Source organism: Antechinus flavipes, chromosome 1 (genome assembly GCF_016432865.1).
Source record: "Antechinus flavipes isolate AdamAnt ecotype Samford, QLD, Australia chromosome 1, AdamAnt_v2, whole genome shotgun sequence".
Taxonomy (NCBI): Eukaryota; Metazoa; Chordata; class Mammalia; order Dasyuromorphia; family Dasyuridae; genus Antechinus; species Antechinus flavipes.
In genome coordinates, this window is record NC_067398.1 from 665,851,803 (window position 1) to 665,878,213 (window position 26,411).

General features: G+C 36.3%; 1 long non-coding RNA gene across 1 annotated transcript; it reads right to left on the reverse strand.

The window, feature by feature from the left end:
* Positions 1 to 449: 449 nt before the first annotated feature.
* LOC127542866 (uncharacterized) lies at positions 450 to 13,573 on the reverse strand. The gene is made up of 4 exons (XR_007948896.1): positions 13,424 to 13,573; positions 6,511 to 6,601; positions 4,127 to 4,189; positions 450 to 634 (listed from the first exon to the last, which is right to left on the reverse strand). It is a non-coding gene; the product is annotated as an uncharacterized LOC127542866 (long non-coding RNA).
* Positions 13,574 to 26,411: the final 12,838 nt, after the last annotated feature.

A 26,411-nucleotide genomic window follows, 5' to 3' on the forward strand; every position in this document is an offset into this window, starting at 1 on the left:
CTAAGAGATCTATACCTATTATCAATTTAACCTTTGATCTGCATTTTCTAAATGCCCAGTCCTTCTAGCAAACTAAGCATTATTCCAAAATGGACAGTTAGTTCCATAAAATCTTCTTTTCCTCTATTAGGACACAAATACTTATTGTCTAATATAGAAATACCTACTTGTCTATGGCTAGTCAAGTCTTTACAATTCTATAATTTGACAAGCATCAATCTGAATTGTTTGTGGAGTATCTTTCTCAGTAATATTGACCCAAATCTTAACCCAATTCCCCCACCTCCTCACCCCATCCTGAGTAGCATTAATGCTATATAACTTCCCTACTTCATAGGATTGATGAATTTCTTATAGGGAACCTACTCAGACACTGGGTAGTTTGGGATCCATTTATTAACTAATTCCAATTTTTTTCCAAAAAAATGGGGCCCAAAGTCCTCTGGGGTATGGGGCGATGATCTCATCTTCTGAAACTACTTCCTGCTAAGAATGGGTGTTGAGTTAGATCATCCTTGAAGATCTCATTTGGAGGGCTTGAGCTGATTAAAGATCCAGTGGGTTGAGTCAAACCCCTGAAGCTGCACAATACAGCTCCAAAGTGCTGGCTATTTGACGGTGAATAGCTCAAAGCCTAGAGAAAAACAAACCTAAGAGAATTAGAGAAAGAGGATAAGAGAACACATCATTCTTTGGAGATGTGCTTATATCTTCCCTGAAGATTCTGTAAATAACTATTTAGGTATCATTTCATTAAGGTAACCTAATGGTATTTTTCTCAACTGGCAGGTTACTAACTTAATTCAGATAATCATTCCCAAATTCAAATCTCAAAACAGTATTAGTTATAGTTCCATCTTTATGGCAAGTTTCACTAATCAGAGCTTTAGATCCTAAACTATCTATCCCATGTGTCTGCAGAGCACAGCCAAAACTAAATGGAGGACTGTCAGGTTGAAATCCTGCTCTAAGTACTTCTAGAAAGCTATAGGTCACATTTGTTATCATATTCATTAAACAATGAGACTATGATTCACTTAATAAATATCAGATAATTGGCCAAATATGTTTTGAAATTACCATTTTCAGAGAATTTTCAGTTAACCAGAAATCTAACAATCTTCTCTTAGAAGCTCTTTGCATTGCTAAGCAGAAGAACCTTTGATATCACATCACAAATGACTTTGCCTTAAAACAACCAGACTTGAAAAATAAAAACAAATATTCATTTATTAACACTATTTAAAGATAAGCTATTCCTTTAAATGATAGAAGCAATTAATGTTAAAGAAATTTCATTTAACTAATAAGGGATGGGGTGACAGAAGTCGGGGGTGAGCTTCATTGAGTGGGTTTTTTTCTCTCTTCTAAGGAGCAACTACACCTAGTGAGGGAAAGGTGGACTAAGCTTTACCTATCTAAATCAACAGATCATGCAAATAACTAGTATACAGTTTTCAATCCTAAATTTCAGATTAACTATCAATAATTCCAATCAAAAAGCTTCAGAAACTTAAAGGTGAAGAAACTGGAACTCTGCACTCAGAACCAAACTTTTTCCAAACACGGCAAGTTCCCAAATCAGGGAAATGGACCCTAGGCTGAATCCACCTCCCCTGCCTGGACAATTTTACTTTAGAGTTCCTGAGGCAGGCAGGGACAAGGCACTGACAGAGATCAGCCCAGCTCCATGGTCCCACCCTCCGGAGAGGTGGTCCAGTCCAAAATTCAAGCCATGTCAAACTCCTGAGAGTTTGCAGAGGTCCCAAATTGCCTCACCATGCCATGTCCTGTCAGGAATGCCCGCCATGTCCTCAAGGTCAAACCCTCCTTACAAAATCTACCCATGAGCCATCCTATGGCTGTTGCCTTCCTTTGGCTCAGTCCACCAAGGCACTCTGCCCTGTGGAATTTTTCCTTTTTTCCTTTCCCTTCCCATATGCCACATGGTACCTCTCCTAACTCCATTTTGCTTCCTGACCCCACTTCTCCTCATAGCTAGCTAACTCTTTTGGGGTGCTAAGTCCCTTTAAACTAAGGCTATGCTTACGTCATGTAGTGTTCCACTAAGAACTTGCTCTTTCCATCCTTAATTATTAAAACTCCTATCAATGCTCTTCCATTTTATATCCTACCCCCCATCCCTGGCATCTATTGTATCTATTTGGTTTGTAACCTCTTGCCTAATAAATCTACCTTTTCTCAAAGAGAATGGCCACTGAATTCTTCACATGACCAAACCCCAACTTTTGGTGCCCAGAATCATTTCACATAACACATCATTTTTGGATCCTCGAACCACATCATTCGGTGCCAGTTCAACATCCCACTCCTCTCTTTGTGCCCCACATTCTGTTTCTCTCTCTGTGCCCAACATTATAATTCACATCAATAGTACTTAAATTTAGGTTTCAATTGATATGAATAACTTAATAGCAATAACAATTAGCAATCTCCCAATTTTCATAAGTGATAGCCAAATAGACATAGCATAGCCTTTCACAAAAATGGATAGGAATCTTATTTAATTGACAGTTGTTTCCAATTTTAACATATATGCCAATTTAAAAAAAAGTGATTTTAAAAATCAATACTTTAGCTTGTGAGATTCTACAAGATGTTCCATTCAAACTATAAATTGCTTTTGTAAATCAATCATTCTTGTCCCTTGTTTTTAAAATCTTCATTTTTTAAACTTTAAGATTCACAATATAGGTAATATGTAAATAACTTTGGATCAAATTTCATAAAACTTGTACTATGCCCAGCAGAGCTGACAAAATCTTAAAGCATTGTTCATAATTTTTATAAATTGCTCGATATACAATTTAGAAAGGAATATATTCCATCTAATTAAGAGATACAAACATATGACCTCTTTAGGTAAGTTACCAGAGAACTTTGTTTTAATAATTCTTTGAAATGGCAGTAAACTATTTGAGACCTGAGATGGAGACACAGACCTGTGGGAGTAAAATGGCAATGGCCCCTATTTCTTCTACTAAATTTTGTCCTCTTCCCTATGTGGATTTCGGTATTTAGAAGGGGAAAAGATTTTAAAGTATAAAATAGATTTCCCTAGATTTCTCCAAGCCACATATAGACTATACTTTTTCTTTTTCTTTTTCTTTCTTTCTTTCTTTCTTTCTTTCTTTCTTTCTTTCTTTCTTTCTTTCTTTCTTTCTTTCTTTCTTTCTTTCTTTCTTTCTTTCTTCTTTCTTTCTTTCTTCTTTCTTTCTTTCTTTCTTTCTTCTTTCTTTCTTTCTTTCTTTCTTTCTTTCTTTCTTTCTTTCTTTCTTTCTTTCTTTCTTTCTTTCTTTCTTTCTTTCTTTCTTTCTTTCTTTAACAGAATCCACAATCTCCAAAGAAGACTTTTAGAACTCTGGGGAGTTGGGAAACATAGAGACCCATTTAGAGAGAAACTGAAATTGACTCCAGAGCATGGGTTTTTTGGGGAGCCTACCATTCTTTGGGGAAGCTAGACTGGGCATAAGTCCACATGTAGCAGCCCTGGCCATTCCCTTCTAGGGAGAGAATATTGAAAGCTTAAGAAAAAGTCAGGATACTTTGCATCAAGATGAACAAAACAAATGCTTTTAAATCCCCAAATGGCCATTTCTTTTATTTTGTAATTCAGCTGAGAAAAACAGGAGACAAAACACAGACTCACGCTCACACACAAACACAAACTGCTTTTAAATTCCTTTTCTTTCTGACTAGTTTCTTTCTGTTTACTCGTTTCTTCCCTAGTACTGGAGAAGAACCTCTTCTCTTCTGGGATCCCACTTCTTTAGCTTTCCCCTAGTTTCTTGTAAATTTCTCTTGTGCAGTTCTTCCTGTACACTAGCATGGAAATCTCCACACTCCAGTGATCCCAGATCACTAATATTTATTCAAATGGAGATTTCCTGACATCCCCTTTCTTCCAGGACTATATGAGAGGTATGAGCCACTCCTGGGCTCCTGTTAAATTCCCCATCTTACTGACCTGTCTGACACATCAGAACCCATAAGAAGGCCCCAGCCACCAATGCTAGATTTAGTCTCTGCACAGAGTTGCCTGGTTGCTGCAGAACCTACTTTAGTTCCCTTCCTGATTCCTGGATTCATTAATGACCTTACTTACCAACATGGTCCTGCAATCTTGGACGGTCTCTGACTGGGGAAAGCCTGGAGCCGAGCCATGAAGCTGTTGAAATCAACATCGTAGGTTTCGGTTTTCTAATTTAAGTTTCATTTCTCCAATTTAATTTTCATAACTGTGGAAACTAAAGGCCCATCTATTTCTCACATCTTCATGAAATCAAGAAAGATTTTCAAAGGCATGAAGAAACTCTGGACCATTACCTTTAGTTAATTAACTAGTTACAAACTAGTTAATTAAATGATTATTTATTATATCATATCTTACATATGTTATATTATTATATAAACAATTAAATTAACAAGTTAATAATTTAACTAATAAATTATGTCAGCCTTGGGCCAAAAATGCAGAGCATGCTTTTTTTTTCTTTTAATTTGAAGATCATGATGTGAATGATGACCTAGCAAGAGAATGAGTAATTCTACAAATAGGAGAAGAACCAAGAAAGAGCTCCTACCAAACAAGGACTTGGATTTCTGTCTGATGCTGGAATACCTAGAAGGTGCTTTGCTAGGACAAGAGGTAACAGGGCACAGTACCAGGATTCTTCAATTGGTAGTCAGGAGATGTGGGTTTGATGGGGCAGGGGGTACAGAAGCACTGAGCCTTCCCAAATACATTGAGGTTTTAGGCTCTCCCCATATGTACCATCAAATATTGGAGAGAAGGGGTGCAGAAGCACTGAACATCACAAATGTATTGGGCTATATTGTTCCTCCATATGGTCTCTCAAATGTTGGGGAGAAGGGAGTTTGGATCCCAGGAATATGTTGGGGTTTTGGGCTGTGGAGGTTAGGAAGGGACCCCAGAAGTTTAGGATCACAGACTGGTGTGATATTCAAGTCAAGGGGCAAAGTTTATTGTAATTGTAACACCAATTGAAGTAGTCTAAATTCCAAGAGAATTTAGCAAGGAGCCACATTTATCTAGTTCTTCATGTTATAGATAATGCTAATTTTTTGGCCTAGGAGTGGTCTCAAGAATTTGGTTATTGCTGACCAACAGACTAGTGGTTATAGGATTCTATTCTAAGGCCAGAAGACTTGAAATCATTGACAGAAACTGTTAGAACAATATTCTGAGGATCACTAATATATCTTCTCTAAAGTCTAAGGGAAGAAATATTATTATATTCCTAGGCTAGAGGACTTTTATAACCATTGACAGAACAATAGCATTTTTAGATTAGAGGCCTCAGGATCAGATTCCAAAGCCAGAAGATTTAGAATTACTGTTAGATTGTTAGAATAGAAACCCCGTAAGGTTGGACCTTAAAATTATTGCTGTCTCCCTTAGAAGCTATATTACATCAGGGTCAGTGTTGTGAGATGTCTCAAGAGAATTTGTAGGCTTAGAACATTTCCAAATCAAAAGGCATAGATTTTATTATTATTATACCATTGACTATGTGCTGAGTTCCAAAGGGGAGTTTTAGTTATTAACAAAGAGAAAGATGCCACAAAGAAGCCAAATTAAATTGTTGCATAAGGCCAGTGGTACCTAATGAAACTGCAAAGACTTGGGAGCTTACACCATTGAGTGGTGGGCTAATCCTAAAAAGGAATTAGAGTCCTAATAGGCATTAGTGGAGATGTGAAGTACAGGTAGATTCTTTTGTTGGGGAGAAATAACTTTGGAAGTTGACGTCATAGCTTGGCTTTTTGATTGAAAACAGTAACTGAAGGGTTTGTCTATGTAAGGAAATGAAGGAGGAATTCAACCTGTGCCTAGGGCTAAAGAAGTCTATTTAGGATAACAAAAAGCTTAATCAAAATCAAAAAGTCCACTTAAAGACATAATAATGGAGCAGTGGATAGAGCACCAGCTCTGAAGTCAGGAGGACCTGAGTTCAAATGTGACCTCAGACACTTAACACTTCCTAGCTGTGGGACCTGGGGAAATCACTTAACCCCCATTGCCTCAGGAAAAAAAAAAAAAAAAGACATAATGGTATCAGTGTTCTTCCTTGTTTGCTTCAGGGAGTAACTTGGCTTCTAGATTGTTTATAGTCATTCAGGCTCTTTCTCAGAATGCCCACTTAGGGACCAAGAGACCTCATCAAGAGTGTGTGACTTTGGGCAAGTTCCTTCCTGTCTCAGGGCCTCTGGGGATATTATACTAGATAGTCTCTAATGGACATTCCAGTTCTTACATTTGTTGATTCTGTGATAGTTGTGATAGAGTAGAGAAAAAAGTAGTAGCAGAGCCTTTAAGCTTCAAGGAAGGGAGAGTTAGAGTTTTGCTCTATCCTTAACCACATTCTGCCTAAGACTGGGCATGCTCTCTTGCGTTATTTTGTTCATTCATAACATAGGGATAAAAATAATGAAGAAAAGAAACCAAAACATTTGATAAGAACCTACTATGTGCAAGATCTCTTCTTCGGTTGGAAATTGGATATAGAAGTATTGACTTCAACCTGATGTATATGGTCTGTGGCTTCAATGTTGGTTACTGAAAGATATATTATTGAGAATACTATGGGATTGTTCTCCAAGGTTGTGATGACCTCATCATTGTTCAATGTGATTCCATCAGGACTGAATAAAAATACAAGTTGTTGAAAATTATCTATGCATGTATTTTGAAAATAAAAAACTAAAAAATAATAAGAAAACATGGAATCATTGGTTATAGCAAGTGGAGAAATTTTAAAAGCTGTGGGTAAGTTTTTACTTACCTTGGCAGTATACTTTATATTTATTTTTATTTATTTAATTTTATTTTTTAAATAGCTTTTTATTTACAAGATATATGCATGGGTAATTTTACAACATTGACAATTGCCAAACCTTTTGTTCCAATTTTTCCCCTCCTTTCCCCTACCCTCTCCCCCAGATGGCAGGTTGATCAATACACGTTAAATATGTTAAAGTATAAATTAAATATAATATAAGTATACATGTCCAAACAATTATTTTGCTGTATAAAAAGAATCAGACTTTGAAATAGTGTACAATCAGCCCGTGAAGGAAATCAAAAATTCAGATGGACAAAAATAGAGGGATTGGGAATCCTATGTAGTGGTTCATAGTTGTCTCCCAGAGTTCTTTCGCTGGGCGTAGCTGGTTCAGTTCATTACTGCTCCGTTGGAACTGATTTAGTTCATCTCATTGCTCAGAATGGCCAGGTCCATCAGAATTGGTCATCATATAGTATTGTTGTTGAAGTATATAATGATCTCCTGGCCCTGCTCGTTTCACTCAGCATTAGTTCATGTAAATCTCTCCAGGCCTTTCTGAAATTATCCTGCTGGTCATTTCTTACAGAACAATATATAATATTCATATACCACAACTTTTTCAGCCATTCTCCAACTGATGGGCATCCACTCAGTTTCCAATTTCTGGCCACTACAAAGAGGGCTGCCACAAACATCCGTGGACATACAGGTCCCTTTCCCTTCTTTAAGATCTCTTTGGGATATAAGCCCAGTAGTAACAGGCAGTATACTTTCCAAGGATATACACATAGCTGATGAGGTTGACACACACATTGTCAGCTCAGTGTTTGGGAGGCTTCAAAGGAAAGTATGGGAGAGAAGAAGTATCAGACTACGTACCAAGCTGAAGGTTAACAGACTGACTCCATTGTTGTATGCCTGGGAAACCTGGACAGTTTACCAGCACCATGCCAGGAAACTGAGTAAAGCTTCCATTCGAATTGTCTTAGGAAGATTCTGAAAATCACTTGGCAAGATAAGGTACTGGACACTAAGGTCTTTTATTGAGATGAACTGCCAAACATTCAAACTCTACTGAAGAGAGCCCAGTTCTGGTGTGCCGGATGTCAAATGTACTTTTATCTCAAAGACTATTTTACAGAGACCTCACACAAAGCAAACACTCATATGGGGATCAGAAGGATACTCTTAAAGTCTCTCTGAAGGACTCTGGAATTATAAGACATGGAAAACATCCGCACAGGACCATCCAGCATGGCGTGATCTTGTCATAGAAGGCACTCTTTGAACAAAGCAGAATTACAGTAGCTCAAAAGAAAAATGAGATATATAAATTTAGAGATGTGTCCATTGCAAATGTTTATATTCCAATCTGCCTTAGAACCTTTTGGCTTGTATTTATTTGATCAGCTACAGCTGGACACACTGCACATTGACCCCAACACGGTGATGTCATTTCAGTCCTCTTTCATTATGAAGGATAACAATAAATGAATCATGTGCAAGATACTGTTAGTTCTAAAAATGAAGCAGTAGTTTATATTTGACAGGAGGTAAAATATGGACACAAGTGAATACAAAGGTTATGGGAAAAGTAATACAAAGTAATTTTTTTTTATTTCTGAAAATTTTTTTATTTTTAATTTTTAAAGTTTTTTAATTTTTCTTTTTTTTTTCTCTTTTTTTTAAAATAAATTTTATTTTATTTAATAATAACTTCGCATTGACAGAATCCATGCCAGGATAATTTCTACACGACATTATCCCTTGCAATCACTTATGTTTCGTTTTTTCCCCTCCCTCCCTCCTCCCCCCCCCCAGGATGGCAAGCAGTCCTATATATGCTAAACATGTTGCAGTATATCCTAGATACAATACATATTTGCAGAACCAAACAGTTCTCTTGTTGCACAGGGAGAATTGGATTCAGAAGGTAAAAATAACTCGGGAAGAAAATCAAAAATGCAAATAGTTCACATTCATTTCCCAGTATTCCTTCTTTGGGTGTAGCTGTTTCTGTCCATCATTTCTCCAATGAAACTCAGTTAAGTCTCTTTGTCAGAGAAATCCACTTCCATCAGAATACATCCTCATACAATATCGTTGTCGAAGTGTATAATGATCTCCTGGTTCTGCTCATCTCACTTAGCATCAGTCCATGTAGGTCTCTCCAAGCCTCTCTGTATTCATCCTGCTGGTCATTCCTTACAGAGCAATAATATTCCATAACATTCATATACCACAATTTACCCAGCCATTCTCCAATTGATGGGCATCCAATCATTTTCCAGTTTCTAGCCACTACAAACAGGGCTGCTACAAACATTTTGGCACATACAGATCCCCTTCCCTTTTTTAGTATCTCTTTGGGGTATAAGCCCAATAGAAACACTGCTGGATCAAAGGGTATGCACAGTTTGATAACTTTTTGGGCATAATTCCAGATCGCTCTCCAGAATGGCTGGATTCATTCACAACTCCACCAACAATGCATCAATGTCCCCGTTTTCCCGCATCCCCTCCAACATTCATCATTGTTTTTTCCTGTCATCTTAGCCAATCTGACAGGTGTGTAGTGATATCTCAGAGTTGTCTTAATTTGCATTTCTCTGATCAATAGTGATTTGGAACACTCTTTCATGTGAGTGGTAATAGTTTCAATTTCTTCATCTGAAAATTGTCTGTTCATATCCTTTGACCATTTATCAATTGGAGAATGGCTTGATTTTTTATAAATTTGAGTCAGTTCTCTATATATTTTGGAAATGAGGCCTTTATCAGAACCTTTAATTGTAAAGATGTTTTCCCAGTTTGTTACTTCCCTACTAATCTTGTTTGCATTCGTTCTGTTTGTACAAAGGCTTTTTAATTTGATATAATCAAAATTTTCTATTTTGTGATTGGTAATGGTCTCTAGTTCATCTTTGGTCACAAATTTCTTTCTCCTCCACAAGTCTGAGAGATAAACTATCCTATGTTCCTCTAATTTATTTATAATCTCGTTCTTTATGCCTAGGTCATGGACCCAATTTTAAGATAGACTAGAATGTTTTTAATTGGGAACACCTGTGCTTTGAAGAGAACTGAAAATTCTATGAAATGGAAGGAAGGAAGGAATGGAAATACTGGGTGTAGAGATGAGAGATAAAATGGTATGTATGCGGATTAGCAGGCAAATTTGACTGCTATATAAGAGTATAAGGGAAAGGGAATAAAATGAAATTAGACTAGAAAGTGGGAGCCACACAGTAAACAGGACTGAACAATCAGATTGATGATTTCTATTTTATTTTTGGATGGGACTTTCATTTTTATTTATTTCTCCTGGATTTTGTTATTACATAGAAATATTAATTTTTGTTGGTTTATTTTGTTTTTATTTTTTGGATAAAGTGATTATCTTAATTAATGTCTTTTTAATTATCTAGGACTGTAAAGCAAACCATCATATCTTCAGATAATAGTATAGTTTTGTATCTACTTGCTTATCTTTATCTCTTCCATTTCTTTCTTTTGTCATTGCTATTGCTAACATTCTAGAACAATGTTAAATAATAGTGGGGATAAAGAGGATCCCTACTTTATTCCTTTATTTGTGAAAATTTCTGGGATCATTATATGTAATGCTTATATGTTACTAGGTTTTCTCCTCTTGAAACCCTTACTCCCTTAACTTATCCCTACTCTTACTCTGCCAGATTTCAGCCTTGGAATCATTCCTTCCATCTACTACCTGATCACTTGCTGCTAATTCAAACTGGAGAAAATAATGAAACTGTGCTTAGTGGGTCCACTATAAATTTATGTTAGAAACCTCAACTCAGCCTTCCCTAGAGCAAGACAATCCTTTTATACTTACCTATTTGATGCACTATTTTACTCAGCACAGCATCTTTCCAGACCCTTTCATCTCTCTTGTAACCTCTTTTAGCTTCTCTCCTCCTATTCTCTATCCTGAGAACCTGCCTCCTATTATACTAGGGAAAAATGAGACCATTCACTGAGCTTCCTCTTCTTTCATTCTCCTTCATTTCACATCTCCCAAATATCTTTTATTAATCGTTGTTTTTTATCCCTGTCTCACATGAAGAGGTAACCCTTCTTGCCAAGGCAAATCTCTCATGCACAAATGATCACATTCCATCCTGCCTTCTTCAGCAGATTGCTCCCTGTATCATCCCAATTTTTTTACTTATATCAAATCATTCCCTGTCTCTTGCTGCTTCCTTACTATCTTTCCCAAAATTCTCTCTTATTCACAAAACTGTCATTTGATCCATCCATCAATTAGCTGTCTAGCTAGTTCCATCTCTCCTCCCAGTTTTTGACCAAATTCCTTGAGAAGGCCATCTACAATAATTGCTTCTACTTCCCTTTCTCTCAGACTCTTCTTTATTCCTTGCAGTCTGGTTTCCATCCTTATTTATTCAAATGAAACTGTTTTCTCCAGTTGCTAATGATCACTAAATTATCAATTCCATTAGATTATTCTCAATCATCTTTCTTGACCTTTCTGCAGCATTTGACACTTTTGATTATCTTTTTTCCCCTTGTTGCTTTCTTTGACTTAGATTCTTTCTCCCATTTCTCCTCCTCTATCTGACTGCTCCTTTTCAGTCTTTTTTGCTGATCACCATCCAGGTTATGCTCATTAACCATGGAGTTTCATAATTTTCAATTGTGAAATATTTCACTTGTTGATCTAACCAGCTTCCACATATTCAATTATCATCTCTATATTGATGATTCTCAAATCTGCTTTTATCCCTAATTTCTCTTGCTGATCTTCAGTCTCACATCTCCAGCTCTCTATTGGATATCTCAAATTGCATGTTTCATGAACATCTTATGTGAACAATGTGTTTAAATGTCAAAATGTCCAAAACTGAACTCATTATCTCCCCTTTCCCCCAAACCTTTCCTTTCTAACTTCCTTCTTACTACTGAGAGTACCACCCTCCCACTCACTCAGGTTTACAATCTACATATCATCTTGAATTACTCACTGTCTCCCACCCTGCTCCTTCCTCTCATATCTAATCTGTTTCTAAGTCTCACTGCTTTTTCCTTCATAACATTTCTCATAAATGTCTCCTTCTCTCTTTTCACATTACCACCACCCTGACCCAAGTCTTATTATCTTGTGCCCAGACTATTGCCTACTGGTTGATTTCTTCACTTCAGATTTTTCCCTGTTCTAGGACATATTGTACTTAATTGTTAAAAAGATCTTTTCTAAAGCACAGGTCTGATTATGCCATTATACATTGGCTCCCTATCACCTTCAGGATCAAACATAAAATCTTCCATTTGGTATTCAAAACCCTTCATAATTTGATCTCTTTGTACCTTTCCAATCTTCTTAAACCTTATTTATCTGATCCCCCTCCCTCCCAATTCCAAAGTACTTTGTGATCCAGAAACATTGGCTTCCTTGTTGTTCTTTATATAAGACACTCCATTTCTTGATTCTGGGCGTTTTCACTGACTGTTCCTCCATGCCTAGAATTCTCTCCCTACTCACTTGCCATGTGGTTTCCCTGGTTTTCTCCAAATCCCAGCTAAAATCTTACTTTCTGATGTACTTCATACTATTACCTTCCCTCTATTGATTATTTCTAGTTTATCTTGTATATATATATATCTTGATTTTATATACATAGTTGTTTGCATGTTTTATCAGGCAAATTTCCTAAGAACAGGTACCATTTATTTTGCCTTTTTTTTTTTTAAGTATCCTCATAAATTAGCACGGTGTGTGGTGTATTAGTTAATTCAGTCGAACCCTGAAAATCTTCCTCTCCCAGATTTATTTGTTTAGTTAGGTTTTTTTTTTTTGGACTAGGTGAAAGAGACCATTCTTTGTCTCAATTTCTACCTAGCCTTAATCACTGAATGGGTATGGCCTCAGTCTAAATGAGATTTGTTGAAGACCTTAGCTTAAAAAAGGTCAAGGTTCCCCACTGCATCTCCAGTTGCCTTGATTTATATCTGGCCACTGGACCCAGATGGTTCTGGAGACAAAAGTGAAGTGGGTGACCTTGTACAGCCTTCCTTTAAATCCAATTCACTTGTATGGCATGGCATCTCTTTCCTGATGTCATGGTCCTCTCTGAGAATGAAGGACAAATAACATTTTACAGTAGCTCCAATATTTTGTGACCCCACTTGAGATTTTCTTGGCAAAGATGCAGCAATGATTTGACATTTCCTTCTCCAGCTCATTTTACAGATGAGGAAATGGAGGCAAACAGTGCCAAACTCTCTACTCATACAACTTAATTTAGCTCTCATTACTTCTCATCTAGATTGCAATAGCTTCCTAATAGGAATTTTTACCTCTAGTCTCTGTTTTAGTTTGTCCTGCAAAAGAATGCTAAAGTGATTTTTCTTAAGTGCAGATTTGATCAGGTCACTCCCCTACACAATCAATGCCAGTGACTCCCTATTGCCTCTAAGATCAAAGATAAGTTCTATTTCAAAGCTTTCAAAGTCCCTAAAAACCTATTTTTCTACCTTTCCTAGCCATTCCTAGCCATTACTCTCCCTCTTTTATTGTGATCCAGCCAAACCAATCTTATCTCTCCCCTTACCATGATTAGTCTTCCCAAAGGTTGTACGATCTCATCTGTGCTTTATATTCCTTCTTTTCCTCTCAACTCTTGGTATCATCTTCTTGTAGGAATTCATAAATTCCTTTTCTTATGGAAAGGCATTGTCCACGAAGGTACGATGCTTTCTGAGAAAAGATGACTTCTTAATGAATACAATTCCTTCAGACTAAAACTATCATGAGTTCCCTATGTTCCTCCTTAGATACATACCAACTTCCACATGAGAGAACAAAAATAATGATAATATTACTTAACTTTACAGATTTAGTATTATGCCAGTCAAACTCCCAAGGGGACATTTTTCTAAATGAAATTTGTTTTTGTCTAGCTATACAAAATATACATATTTTGTATAGCTAGACAAAAACAAATTTCATTTAGAAAAATAGATATAGAATATTAAAGGAAATAATGAAAAAAATAGGAAGGGAGAAGAGTTTTTTCTTCTCAGACTTTAAATTATACCAGAAAATATCACAAAAACTATTTGATATTGATTAAAAATTAGTTTACAAGAACAGATTAAATAAGGAAGAATTAGAAATTATTTAGCTAGTATTCAAAGAAAACTTGAGAACATAAATTATTTGAGGAAGATTTCCCTATTTGACAAGTATTGCTGGGAAACTAGAAACCAGTTTGGCAGAAAATAGACTTAAACAAATTTCTTACACATGTGATATAATTAGAGATGAGTATGGGTCTTGAATAGTCTTGAATTATACCATTAGAAAAAAATGAGAAGAGAACCAGATGAGTCAGATACTTTTTTACAGTAGTAGTTAGTGGAAGAATTTTTAACCCTAAAAGGGACAAAGGCAATCACAAAAGACAGAATATATAATTTTGATTACATGATATTGAAAAGCTTTTACACAAATAAAATTAATGACACTAGGCTATAAAGGGAAAAAAATCTTTGCGTCAATTATCTGACAAGAGTCTGAAATACAAAATTTAGAGGAAATGAATTCAAATACACACATAGATATATATGTATATCTGTAAAACTAAAAGCTATTTCCCAATGGATAAGTGGTTTATAGGAATTTTTTCAAAAAGAAAACTGCAAACTATCAATAGCTATGTGAAGTATTGGTCTATGTCACTAATAATAGGAGAAATGCAAAGTAAGACAGTTCTGAGATTTCATCTCATACTCAGAAAACTGGCAAAGATGATAAAAAAGAGAATAGTCAATGTTGAAGATGACTGTATGATTCTAATTTTCTCTTCTCCACATTCAATCCCTTTAATTTCTTTATCCTTCAGATAATTTCTTTATTCCCTTTTAATGCCTTATTGGAGTGGGGAGATAACCCAGATTCTTAAAGCTCTGGACTATCCTGAAAGGGATAATCTTTCTTTGTATTATTTTAAGAAGGGATCCTGGATCTCAAGTTGAAAGAGACCTCAGTGATCAGTGTGAGATATAAAGCCTATGGTTTGTCTGGTCTATCTTTTAAGATTATCCTGACTACCGGCACTATATTTGTCATCCAAGAATCATCCTCGCTAAAATAGGAGGGATTGTTTATCATCAGGATTAACTAAAGGATTATGTATATGTAATTTTTTTTTTAGTTGGGGGGAGATACTTGGAACATTCTAGGGAGAGATCCTTTCAAGACACTTATTGAGATATGGAGAATTTGCTATCTCTTCCATGGATTGTTTGAAATAAATATAGAAGGAATTTCTTCTGGTGTGAGTACAGGGCAGAAAACTATGGGTTTTAGTGACTGTGTCAGGAAGGATTTTTCCTTATTAAAAAATCAGGATACTCAATCTTTTTTATGTGTATAATGGATATTTTTGGCAATCTGGTGAATTCTTTAGATCTCTTCTCAAAATAATGTTTTTAAATCCAGAAAATAAAATATATTAGGACAGCTAGATGGTGTAGTAACCCTGGAGTCAGGAAGACCTGAGTTCAATTCTAGTCTCAGACACTTGATCATGAGCAAGTCATTTAATACCAATTAACCCCCCCCCCCAATATATAAGCTTACAAACAATTATATTGAAATACAGTTATTATTATTATTTTTTGAAGTTCAGAGATCCCAGATTAAGAACTCTTAAATTTGAGGAATAGAAGGATATCGTAGCAAATAACTGAACCGATTTGATTGTCCTTGAATGTATGTTTTGAGTTATCATGCTGAGCAATTCAGATGAATTAGATATTCTCTTGTTACTTCCCTCTATGTCTATTGGTATCCATTTGTGGGGAAATTGTTGTTATTTATCTTTTATTCTTGAAGAGGATCAATGCCAGCAGGAGGGGGATGTCTTGACTTGCAAGTGAATTGTATTTAAGTAAAATGGAGCTGTGCAAAGTCATCAACTTCCCTCCTCCAGTCATAGAAGGCCAGTGGCAAAAACTACGTCAAGGTGACTAGTGATGGCCTCCTGTGAGAAAATTGGTGAAGTAGGAGTTGCAGTCTGTGGCCATGAAATCCTGTATACTTTGCCTAGAAGGCCTCACTTATATCCCTTAGAAACGAACTGATCTATTTGAAGTCCATGTCTTAAATTAACATGTGAGAAATATAGAAATTCATCAACAACAAATACAGTTGTGGATTCAGTTAAATTCAACAAACATTTATTCAGAGTCTATTATGTGCAAGATAACAATGAAACAATCCTTGCCCTCTAGGAGCTTATGCTTTATTGCAGAAAACATATGTTTAAAAGAAAACAAACTCAGATCTCTGATGTCATCAATTCAGGAGTTTCTTTCAATGATGGAGATAGAAATCCATCCATAGTTGCCCATCCTATGTAATTCTTGTCCAAAAGTTGGCCACAGAGTTGCTGGAAATCTCCATTTTCTGTCGACATTGTAAATGCAACAGCAGAGCGTTCAAACAGTCCACTCTTGTATCCTTTGCTATGTATATAGTCCATCTGCTCTTCCTGGCATTTAAATCCTGGATAATTTCTTTTACTCTAGTCTTTCTTTGGAATTCCTCTTTGGTTCTATAAAGAAGTCTGCTCACACTCCCCATGTGCCTCTTCATTACCTTCTGTGTAATGTTCATCTTTAGTACTAGTCACTATAAAGCAACACCAGTTTAAAAAAACAAAAAACAAAAAACCAGAAAATTGAGCTTTTGTTTTCATGATAAGCTTGGAGAACAGTAAAAGAGCTTTCACATTTCCTCAAGGCAATCCAACCTGTTCTTCTCTACTTTTTCAATTCTGGATCTCCCTTACTATCTATCTTTACTCTCTGATCTGAGTCTATGTCTTTTTTTTTTTTTCTATCTATGCATTTATCTATGTTTCTGTGTATCTATGTCTGTATGTAACTACATTTCTGTGTCATATATGTATCTATGTAACTATGTTTCTATGTATCTAAATATCATCTATGGATGTATCTATGCATCTATCTCTATCTCTTTATCTATCTGGTATCCAACTAACTGCATGTTAAAATCTGGATAATAGACATTTTTGATTCCACTTAACTTTCTTAGGTGAATGGAAAGACCAGATTTAAATGATTACAGATATTTTTTAGGAGAGTCTACAAAACCTTGGGGTTGATTCAATCATCACAATGATATCTGCATCATTTTTGTAGAGGAGTCAGAAAAAGGGATTCAATTGTGTGATCCATAATTGATTATCAATTGATTCCCTTGATTTTGAGAAAATAATAGCTCCCTTGTGTCTAAGAAAGAAGATCAACTTAGAATATTTAGTTCAAATGGTATTTGATAGGACTTTAAATTTGCGTTTAAATGCTAGGTAAATGGAAAGAGCACTGACTCTGAAATCAGCAAGACCTGAATTCAGATCCAGTCCCAGACATTTAGTAGCTAAATATTACCTATACAAGTTACTTAGCTTTTGCCTGCCTCAGTTTTCCCAGTTATAAAATAGAGATAATAATAGCACCTACTTTTCAGGGTTGTTATAAGAATCAAATTATATATATATGAGGCAATTGGGGTTAAGTGACTTGCCCAGGGTCATATAGTTAAGTGTCTGAGGCCAGATTTGAACTCAGGGCCTCTTGATTTCAGGGTTAGTGCTCTATCCACTGTGACACCTAGCTGCCCCTCAAATAATATTAGTGAAGTACTTATCACAGTGCCTGGCACATAGTAGGCATTATATAAATGATAACTATTACTATTAAAATCAGATCTCTCATTTGTACCTAAGCACTATATATACTATTTTGCTATTCAAGATATTGAGCTTTGCAGAGCTGAACATCTGGTAGTTATGACCCTTGTTGGGCATTCTACTGAAAAACAATAAATATCTAGAAAATCTAGAAAAATTAATATTTGTAAATAGCAGTAAATTAGTACAAAATAATGAAGGAAAAAGGGAAAGGAATGGTAATCATGGCTACATTTATATAGTACTTAATATGTGCCAAACATTGTATTAAATGCTTGACAAATATTGTCTCATTTAATCCTCCTAAAAACCCTTTGAGGGAATGTGGGAAAACTGGGACACTAATGAATTGCTGGTGGAGTTGTGAATTGATCCAACCATTCTAGAGAGCATTTTGAAACTATGCCCAAAAAGCTATTAAACTGTATATCCTTTGATCCAGCAGTGTCTCTGCTGAATCTGTATCCCAAAGAAATTACAAAAGAGGGAAAAGGACTCACATGTGCAAAAATGTTTGTAGCAGTTCTTTTTATGGTGGCAAAAAATTGGAAAATGAATAGATGCCCATCAATTTGGGAATGGCTGAATATGTTATGGTATAAGAAAGTAATGGAATATTATTGTACTATAAAAATGAACAACCTGATTTTAGAGAGGCTAGAAAGATTTACATATACCGATGCTGATTGAAACAAGCAGATCCTGGAATACTTTGTGTGGTGTTCTCTTCTTTTTCTAAAATATCATAGTTCTCTGGGAGCAGGTTTCTTGGGGAGGTTCTCTGGAGACAGCCTTAGTTTCAGTTCAGAGTAATAATCATCTCAAATGCAGCCAGGGATTAAAGTACAATCCTTTATTGTCTCTTCTAAAATAGACCAGTTAGCTTTCTTTGGTTCAGAGAGCTCTCGTTGCTAGTCTTTTGCTTCTGCCTCTGGCTCTGCTTCTGCCTCCTTCAACCTCTCCTCTTCAGAATCCCCAGTTCTGTCCAACTGCAGTCTCTAGTCTCTTCTCAATCTCCTCAACTGACTTCTCACTCCATTCTCTGAGGCTCTAAGAGCGATATGATCTCTTAAAGGTGTGAACCCAAAGGTTGACTCTTCTTCTGAGAGAGTGGGATTGTGGGTTCCTGACTTGTGAATCTCCCAGACTTGTGAACTCTAATGTGTGAGCTAATGTGTGAATTCTTAAAGGTGTAAACTTAAGCATTGTTTCTATCAATTCCAGTGAGTTAACATCTTGTTTCAAGTTCTGGCTCATAACAACTTTGTACAAAGTAACTGCAAGATTGTGCAATGATCAATTATGAAAGACTTGGTTCATCTCAGTGGTTCAGTGATTCAAGGAAATCCCAGTAAACTTGGAAAATGCCATTTGCATCCAGAGAGAGACTACTATGGAGACGTAATGTAAATCAACACATGCTATGTTCACTTTCCCCTTCTCCCCTCCGCGCCCCCCCCCCCCCCGTTTTTGTCTGTTTTTTTTCCTCTTTTATAGTTTTCCTCTTTTGTTCCAATTTTTCTCTCCCAACATTATTCATAAGAAAATGTGTTTTTTTTAACTAAAATAAATGGTCAGAAAAGGTTAAAATTAAAATGATAAAAAAAATAAAGATCCCATTATTATCCTTATTTTGTGGATGAGGAAACAAAGGCAGACAGAAATAAGTGACTTATCCAGGTTCACATAGCTAGTAAATCTCTGATTCAAACTCACTGGAATTGATAGAAACAATGCTTGAGTTTACACCTTTAAGAATTCACACATTAGCTCACACAGTAGAGTTCACAAGTCTGGGAGATTCACAAAGTTACATCTCCCACAATCCCACTCTCTCAGAGGAGGTGTCAACCTTTGGGTTCACACCTTTAAGAGTCAGAATGCTGACTTCAGCCTTAGCACTCTATTGTGCCCTGTAACTACAAAAGCATTTATATAGTGCCTCCTATGTGCTTGGCATTTAGCTAAGTATTTTGTACAAATACTATCATTCAATCCATGGAGAAAAAACTGCAAAAGAATTGTGGGGCACACTAACAATTTAGGGGATCAGACAAAGCCTCTTATAATAGAGCTAGCTCTGAAGTGAACTAGAGATTCCAAAAGGTGGAAATGACTCCTCATTGGTAAAAATTAGGGCCTCTACAGCCTGTTCTAGCTTTAAATATATGGTCCTCTGAGGGGGAAGATACTGGGGACAGTCTGTTCATAGGCATGGAGATAATACTATAGGAATGATATATCTGAAAAACAAATCAGTTTGGCTGTAGTGTAGAATGTGTAAAAGGAAATAATATACAATCAGGGTGGAAAAGAGATTGGAACAAGACTGGGAAGGGTTTGTAACTGGCACTTAATAAATGCTAGTTGACTGACAAATGCCAAACAGAGGAATTTGTACTTGCTCTTAGAGGCAATAGGAAACCATGGAAGCTTTTTTGATCAGGGGAATGACATGGTCACACTAATCCTTTTCCATATGGCAGTTGTGTTGAGGACAAATTGGAGATGGAAGATCTTGACCTAAAACTGAATTAGGCTATTTGTCCTGTGGGTGGTGAGAAGGGAACACTTTTGATTGATGTTGTAGAGGTAAGATAAAAAAAATTGGTAATTGATTGGATATGGGGAATTCTGGAAGTGAAGAGCTAAGGATAATGATTCAGGTTTCAAATGTATATGACTACAATATTAGTGATCTCCTCAGTAGAAATAGATAAGGCCTTTTGAAGGTAGTGATGCTGGAGTTAAATTTTGAAGGAAATTAGGCAAGGAGGAAATATATTCCAAACATGAGGTGAGATAGCAATATTTATGCAAAGATCCTGAGTTTGAAGGAGAGTTGTATTCCGGGAGCAATCAGTAGGGCAAATTGGCTGAATGTTAAAGGGAGTGACATGAAAGGAGTTGAGAAAAGTAAAGGTTAAGACTTTAAATGTCATGATGAGGATTTTGCGCTTGATTCTAGAGGCATTAGAGAACCATTGAAGATTTTTGTGAGTAGGAAATGATAGTCAGATTTTATCAATATCAATGTGGCAGCTATGTGGATGGTAGAGTGGAGAAAAGAAGAAATGGAGGCAAGATCAATTAGGAAGTTATTATAAAAATTCACTTGAGAAATGATAAAAGCCCAGACTAGGGTAGGAGGTGTGGATTATTGATGGATTTAAGAGATGTAATAGTAGAATTGGTAAAACTTGAAAACTGATTAGGTGGTTGTTGTGTTTCATTCTCAAAGAGGAAATGACTATGTTAAAGTCAAGTTACAATGTGTCTGTGGTTGATCCAGACCAATATAGAATGCTCTATCCTAAGTCGGACACAAACAGTCCCTATGAACATTTGGGGGTAGCTTCTCCAACTTTGTGTATCTTGTGCTTCTTTTAAACAAATTCAGTTCTGCTTTGGTCATAGAGCACAGTATCTTCTCTGATGAAGGATCACGCCATGCTGGGTGGTCCTGTGCTAGTGTGTTCCATGTCATATAATCAATTCTAAAACTCTTAAGAGATTCCTTGAAAGTGTCTTGAAAATTGATTAGAGGAAGGAGTGCAGAAAGAATGAAGAAAGAAGGGTCACTTCCAGGGAACAAACCTGGATTACTGGAAAGATGGCAGCGTCATCAAAAGAAACAGGCAAGTTTGGGGAAAAGATGGATTTCGGAGAAATTGTAATGAGTTTCATTTTGAACATGTAATCATAAGACATACATCTGGAGATGGTGAAATGGCTAGCAGAAAGAGGGCCACGTGGGGCTGGAATTTGGTAAAGATTAGGAATAGATTGCCTTTTTTTGGAGTTGTGGAGAATCAGGCTCAAATCCTATCTCTGAAAGTAGTTTAGGGTACAGTTCAATCCCTGAAACATTGACGTTAGCCACACGTGTATATATAAGGACAGGAATTAAAAGCAAAGTATCAATAGGGAGGTGGAGATGCCACTATGTAGCTTTACCTAGGGGCTTTGATGCTGCTGACTTCCTTGTTTGGATGGGAGGTCAACAGAATCTGGGAGGGAAGGGGGTCACACCCCAGATAACACTCAGTGGTATGAAAAAGACCGTCTCTAAAATGACATTAAATGGTTCCAATTTGACAATCAGACATTAAGCAGGGAGTTACCAGAACTTTTTTTTTTCTAAACTTGAACCAGATAGTTTTAGACAAAAACATTGCTCTTATAATCAGGAAATTCAGGCTAAAAATAGATTTAAAACCTATAGGTGTGACTTATCTACTAACCACAGGTGTGGCTGTTTTCCTAAAGCTTATTCCCTCATCATGAGGACTCTCATTTGAGGGAGAAAAAGCCTATCCTAGCCAAGGCTTTGAAGAACTTATAAGTTCTCCTTGTATAGAAAAAGTAAGATTTTTCCCCTAGTCTGAGCCTTCCTAAAAGAATTGTAGCTAAGAGATGAAAGAGCCCACTTTTCTACTTCCTAGTGTAGTACCCCCTGGGGATACATAATGAAAGGATCTTTTCTGTAGGTTATTAGAACTGATTTCCTTGGACATAATAAAAGGCAACTTATGCCCCTTACATCTCTCCTTTCTTTTGGCCTTGAGGTGTAAACACATGCCCTTCTAGACAAGCTGAGTAGGGGATGGCCCACTTCCTATCTGTATCTCGTTGCCTTCAGTATCAGGTGGGCTAGGCATAATGAGAGCACAAAAAACAGCTGACATCTTCTCCTCTTCTGGCTTACAAGCTATGGGGCCTTTGATTTCAGGACAATTGTGGCAGAGAGGAAAACACCCGAAAGAAAAGAGTCCATGTGGTGTTGATTCTGCTGGACATGAAGTGTATTTTGGCTAATTAGCAACTGCAAAAGTTACAGAATCGTGTGTACTAGCCTCTCAACTGATTGTAATCTATGATTCTTTATTGATTAGCAGTTTCCTCTCTCCAGTGTGGGAATACGCCCATTGAATATTTGATTTACTGGGAGTACTTTTTTTTTTTTTTAAACATGTTCTTCCCTTGCTTTTGACTATCTCATAAAGTAGAGCCCCTAAGAGAATTTTTCCTCCAACATATGGGAATAGGGAGTTGGTAGGATTGTGTTATTGGGAAATCTATCCTGCAGAACAATGAAATGATAAAGTCAGGCAAAGAACAGGGATAGGTAAAGGTCATTAGATCCCATAGCCTTAAATTAGTGGTGCCTGGATAGCCAGTGTGTTAAAGAGGGAGACTTTATTTGCACAAAAAAGTTTTATTATTGTGTTAATATAGTTTTTGTGCGTCCTGGAAGGTAGACTCCCAAGGTTTTTATACTTCCTGCAAATGGATTTTCTCTATCTCTTCTTGCTGAATTTTGTTGGTAACATACAGAAAGGTTGATTTTTTATGGGTTTATTTTATATTCAACTTAACTGAAATAGTTAATCATTTAAATTAATTTGTAATTGACTCTCTAGTGTTTTCTAAGTGAACCATCATCATATCATGTTAAAAAAAAAAGGTGACAATTTTGTTTCTTCTTTGCCTGTGATTCTTTCCTCAATTTCTTTTTCTTGTCTTATTGTTGTATCTTATAAAATGCCTGGCAAAGGTTATATTACATGTGAGACTACACCCTTGACATGGACAACATGTTCCATGAGACCTGTAGGAAGTATCACAATGAACTCATGAGGAACCATTAGCCATGTGACCTGCCTCTCTATTTAAATTGTGACCTAGCCTTGTATATTCTTTGCAGGTGTGGCTGTAGATCCATAGAGTCCCTTAAAGCTTGAATGGCTTGCCTGAGGGAGACTGACATGTGAGTGTTAGATCAGTTATGTGACCCCTCAGTAAATTCTTAACCTCTTTGAGTCTCATTTCACCATCTGTAAATGGGAATAATATAATATCTTCTAAGGGTTACTGCGAGGATAAAAATGAGATAGTATATGTAAAGTGTTTTACAACTTTAAAGTTCTGTATATTAGCAAATAAAGTAGAAAGAGCAGAAACCAACTCTGTCCTGGGTATCATGGGGTTAAAATGATGAATTAATCACACTCTTTGTCCCTATAGCTTTTGATATTTAGTGAGATATTTATCCCAATAGTTATCATACAATGTAAGAATTCAGAGGAAGGACAGGAAACCTGGGCTTGAGATCTTAACTGTCATTCGTTAGCTGTGTGAAAAGTAACTTCTCTGGTCCTGATAACAAAACAGGAAAACAACACATTTTTAAGAGGCAGTGGGAAAACAGCCATAGTAGTACATTTTTGATGTAGTTGTGAATTGATTCAGTCATTCTGGAAAGCAATTTGGAACTAAGCCTTATTATAATTTGACTCTCAGTTAAATCACTTCTAGGCTCAAACTCAAGGAGATCAAATAGAAAAAGGACTTGTAAAATGAATAAAACTATTTATAACAAGTCTTTTCATAGTAGCCAGAAAACGGGAACTAAGAAGTACCTTCTTATTGAGGAAATTATAGCATTGAACATTGAAATTATAGTATTGAACAAATTATAGTATATGCCACAAATGTAATGGAATATTATTGTACCATAAGAAATAAAGTAGACAGATTCAAAGGTAACTGGGAAGGCATTTTGAACTGATGCAAAATGAACTAATCCAAATAAGAAACAATTTATATAATTATAACATTATAAAATAAAACTTGAAAAACATCAGCGCTCTAATCATTGCAATGATTAGAGTCCAAAAGACCGAAGATATAACTTGCCAACCACTTTCAGCCAGAGAAGTGATGCCCATTTTTGGATATGACTATTGTGAACTTCTTTTGCTGGACTATGAATATTTTTATGAGGTTTTTCTTTTTTCTTTTTAATTGTTTACAGGGATAGTTGAAGGAATAAATAATAAATGGTGGTAAAAATAGAAGGAAGAGAAAGGGAAGAAGGAAAGATAGATGAAAGGATAAAAGGAAGCGGGAAGGAGAGAAGTAAGGATGGAAGAAAAAAATTCATCTTGATCATATCTTTAAAAAAATGAGGACCACACGACTATTGCATGTATTATGAGACACAATTGTGTTTGTTTGTTCAGTTGAACTGCTTTTCTTACTGTGTTGTCCCTCCCATTCCCCTTTCCCCCTCACTTAAAAAATTCATCAGTAAAGATGATTACAAATAAAGAAATTATATAGCATTTGTGTCTCACTCTTTTCTTCATGAACCCATTTGAATTTTCTTGGCAGATACTTGCCAATTCTCTTCTCCAGCTCATTTGCAGATGAGAAAATTGGGGTAAACAGTGCTAGTTAAAAACTCTATCCCCACAAACCTGGTAAGCACTCTCTCACAATTTCATATAGCAACAATGGGAAGAATAGGTACACACGTATAATCATCTAGAGGAAGGGCATATGGCCAAGGCAACTCACATCCCCAACAATGGAGAGTCCCCATATCTTTCTCTCCTGGTAGTGTCCTATTGGGCAGGCCATTCCACTGGACTCCTTAGATTTGTTTTCTTGGTAGCTTGATTAGACTATCTTGACTTGTTCTCAGCTAAGAGCAGAATCTCAAACTCCACTGTAAGATGCCATTGACAATAGGGGAGAAGGAGGTGGAAAGAGACGTCCTTTCCCCTGCTGCACTCTGGAAGAGGTATCACAGAAAAGTTCAAGTGAGGGAACTTATTCCTTCTCAAGAAAGAATCCCCCTCCCTTTAGCTAAGTAGCTATCTCTCTTCTCCAGGCTCTAGAGATGACTGACTCTCCCCTGTCTGCAGAGCTATCTAGCTTGTTTTTTTTTTTTTTTTTTTTTTTTTTTTAACATTGGTCCAAAGGATGTGGCTTACTCTTCAATTAGCCAATGGCTAGCCATCCTATAATTCCATCAATTTAATTGAAGACCTTCTTTACACTTCCTATAGGGATAAAGAAGTGAAAATACTCATATCTTTTATATTTAGTTTAGGGATTCACAGCAGTGGTTTCTAAATCAAAGCTTTTAAACTGTGGGTTGCAGTTTCACATAATTGATAATTCACATAATACACAGAATTATGATTTATTATCAGTGAATCTTTGATTTCTATACCTACTTTATATATCTAATACCAAGATATTATATACCCTAATACCAGGGGTTGTGGAAAAATTTCTCAGGCAAAAAGGGATAGTAAGTGGAAAAGTTTAAATAGGTGATTTTGTGGTAAGCCAGAGAAATGAAAGACAACTTAGGTAACTGGAATCAAGTTTGTAGAAGGATATTTCAAGTCACAAATGACAGTCATGGATGGGAACCTTCCATGGTGTGGTAATAGATTCGCTCTAGATTTCTTTATGGGAGAAATGTTCTTTCTCAGTCTTGAGGTTTCCAGATCTTATGCCAGACAGGGACCCTTTTCCTGTGAAACACAACATATGGACCCAGTTTTTATTCTGACAAAAAGTAGTCTCCCTTTTCCTTCCAGTTTTCTCCTTATAAAAAAAGTGTTATATAACGTAACATTCCAAGGTTTTCAAGGTGATAGACATACATATATAATATATAGACATACATTTAAACATAAATGCAATCTATAATCTCATTTGATTCTCACAACAATCTTGTGAAGGAAGTATTACCATCCTCATTTTTACAAATGAACTGAAGCCAAAATCAGTTAAGAGACTTGCTCAGGATTGTACAGCTATTAAGAATCTGAGGCAAATTTCAAATTCCCTTTTCTATGACTCCAAGTTCAAATTTCTATCCACTGTACCTCTTACCTATTCTCTATCTTCCATTAGAAGGTCAGCTAGGTGGTGTGATGGATAGAACACTGGGCTGGAGTCAGGAAGGCTCATTTTTCTGAGTTAAATCCAGCCTCAGATACTTTTCATCCATGTG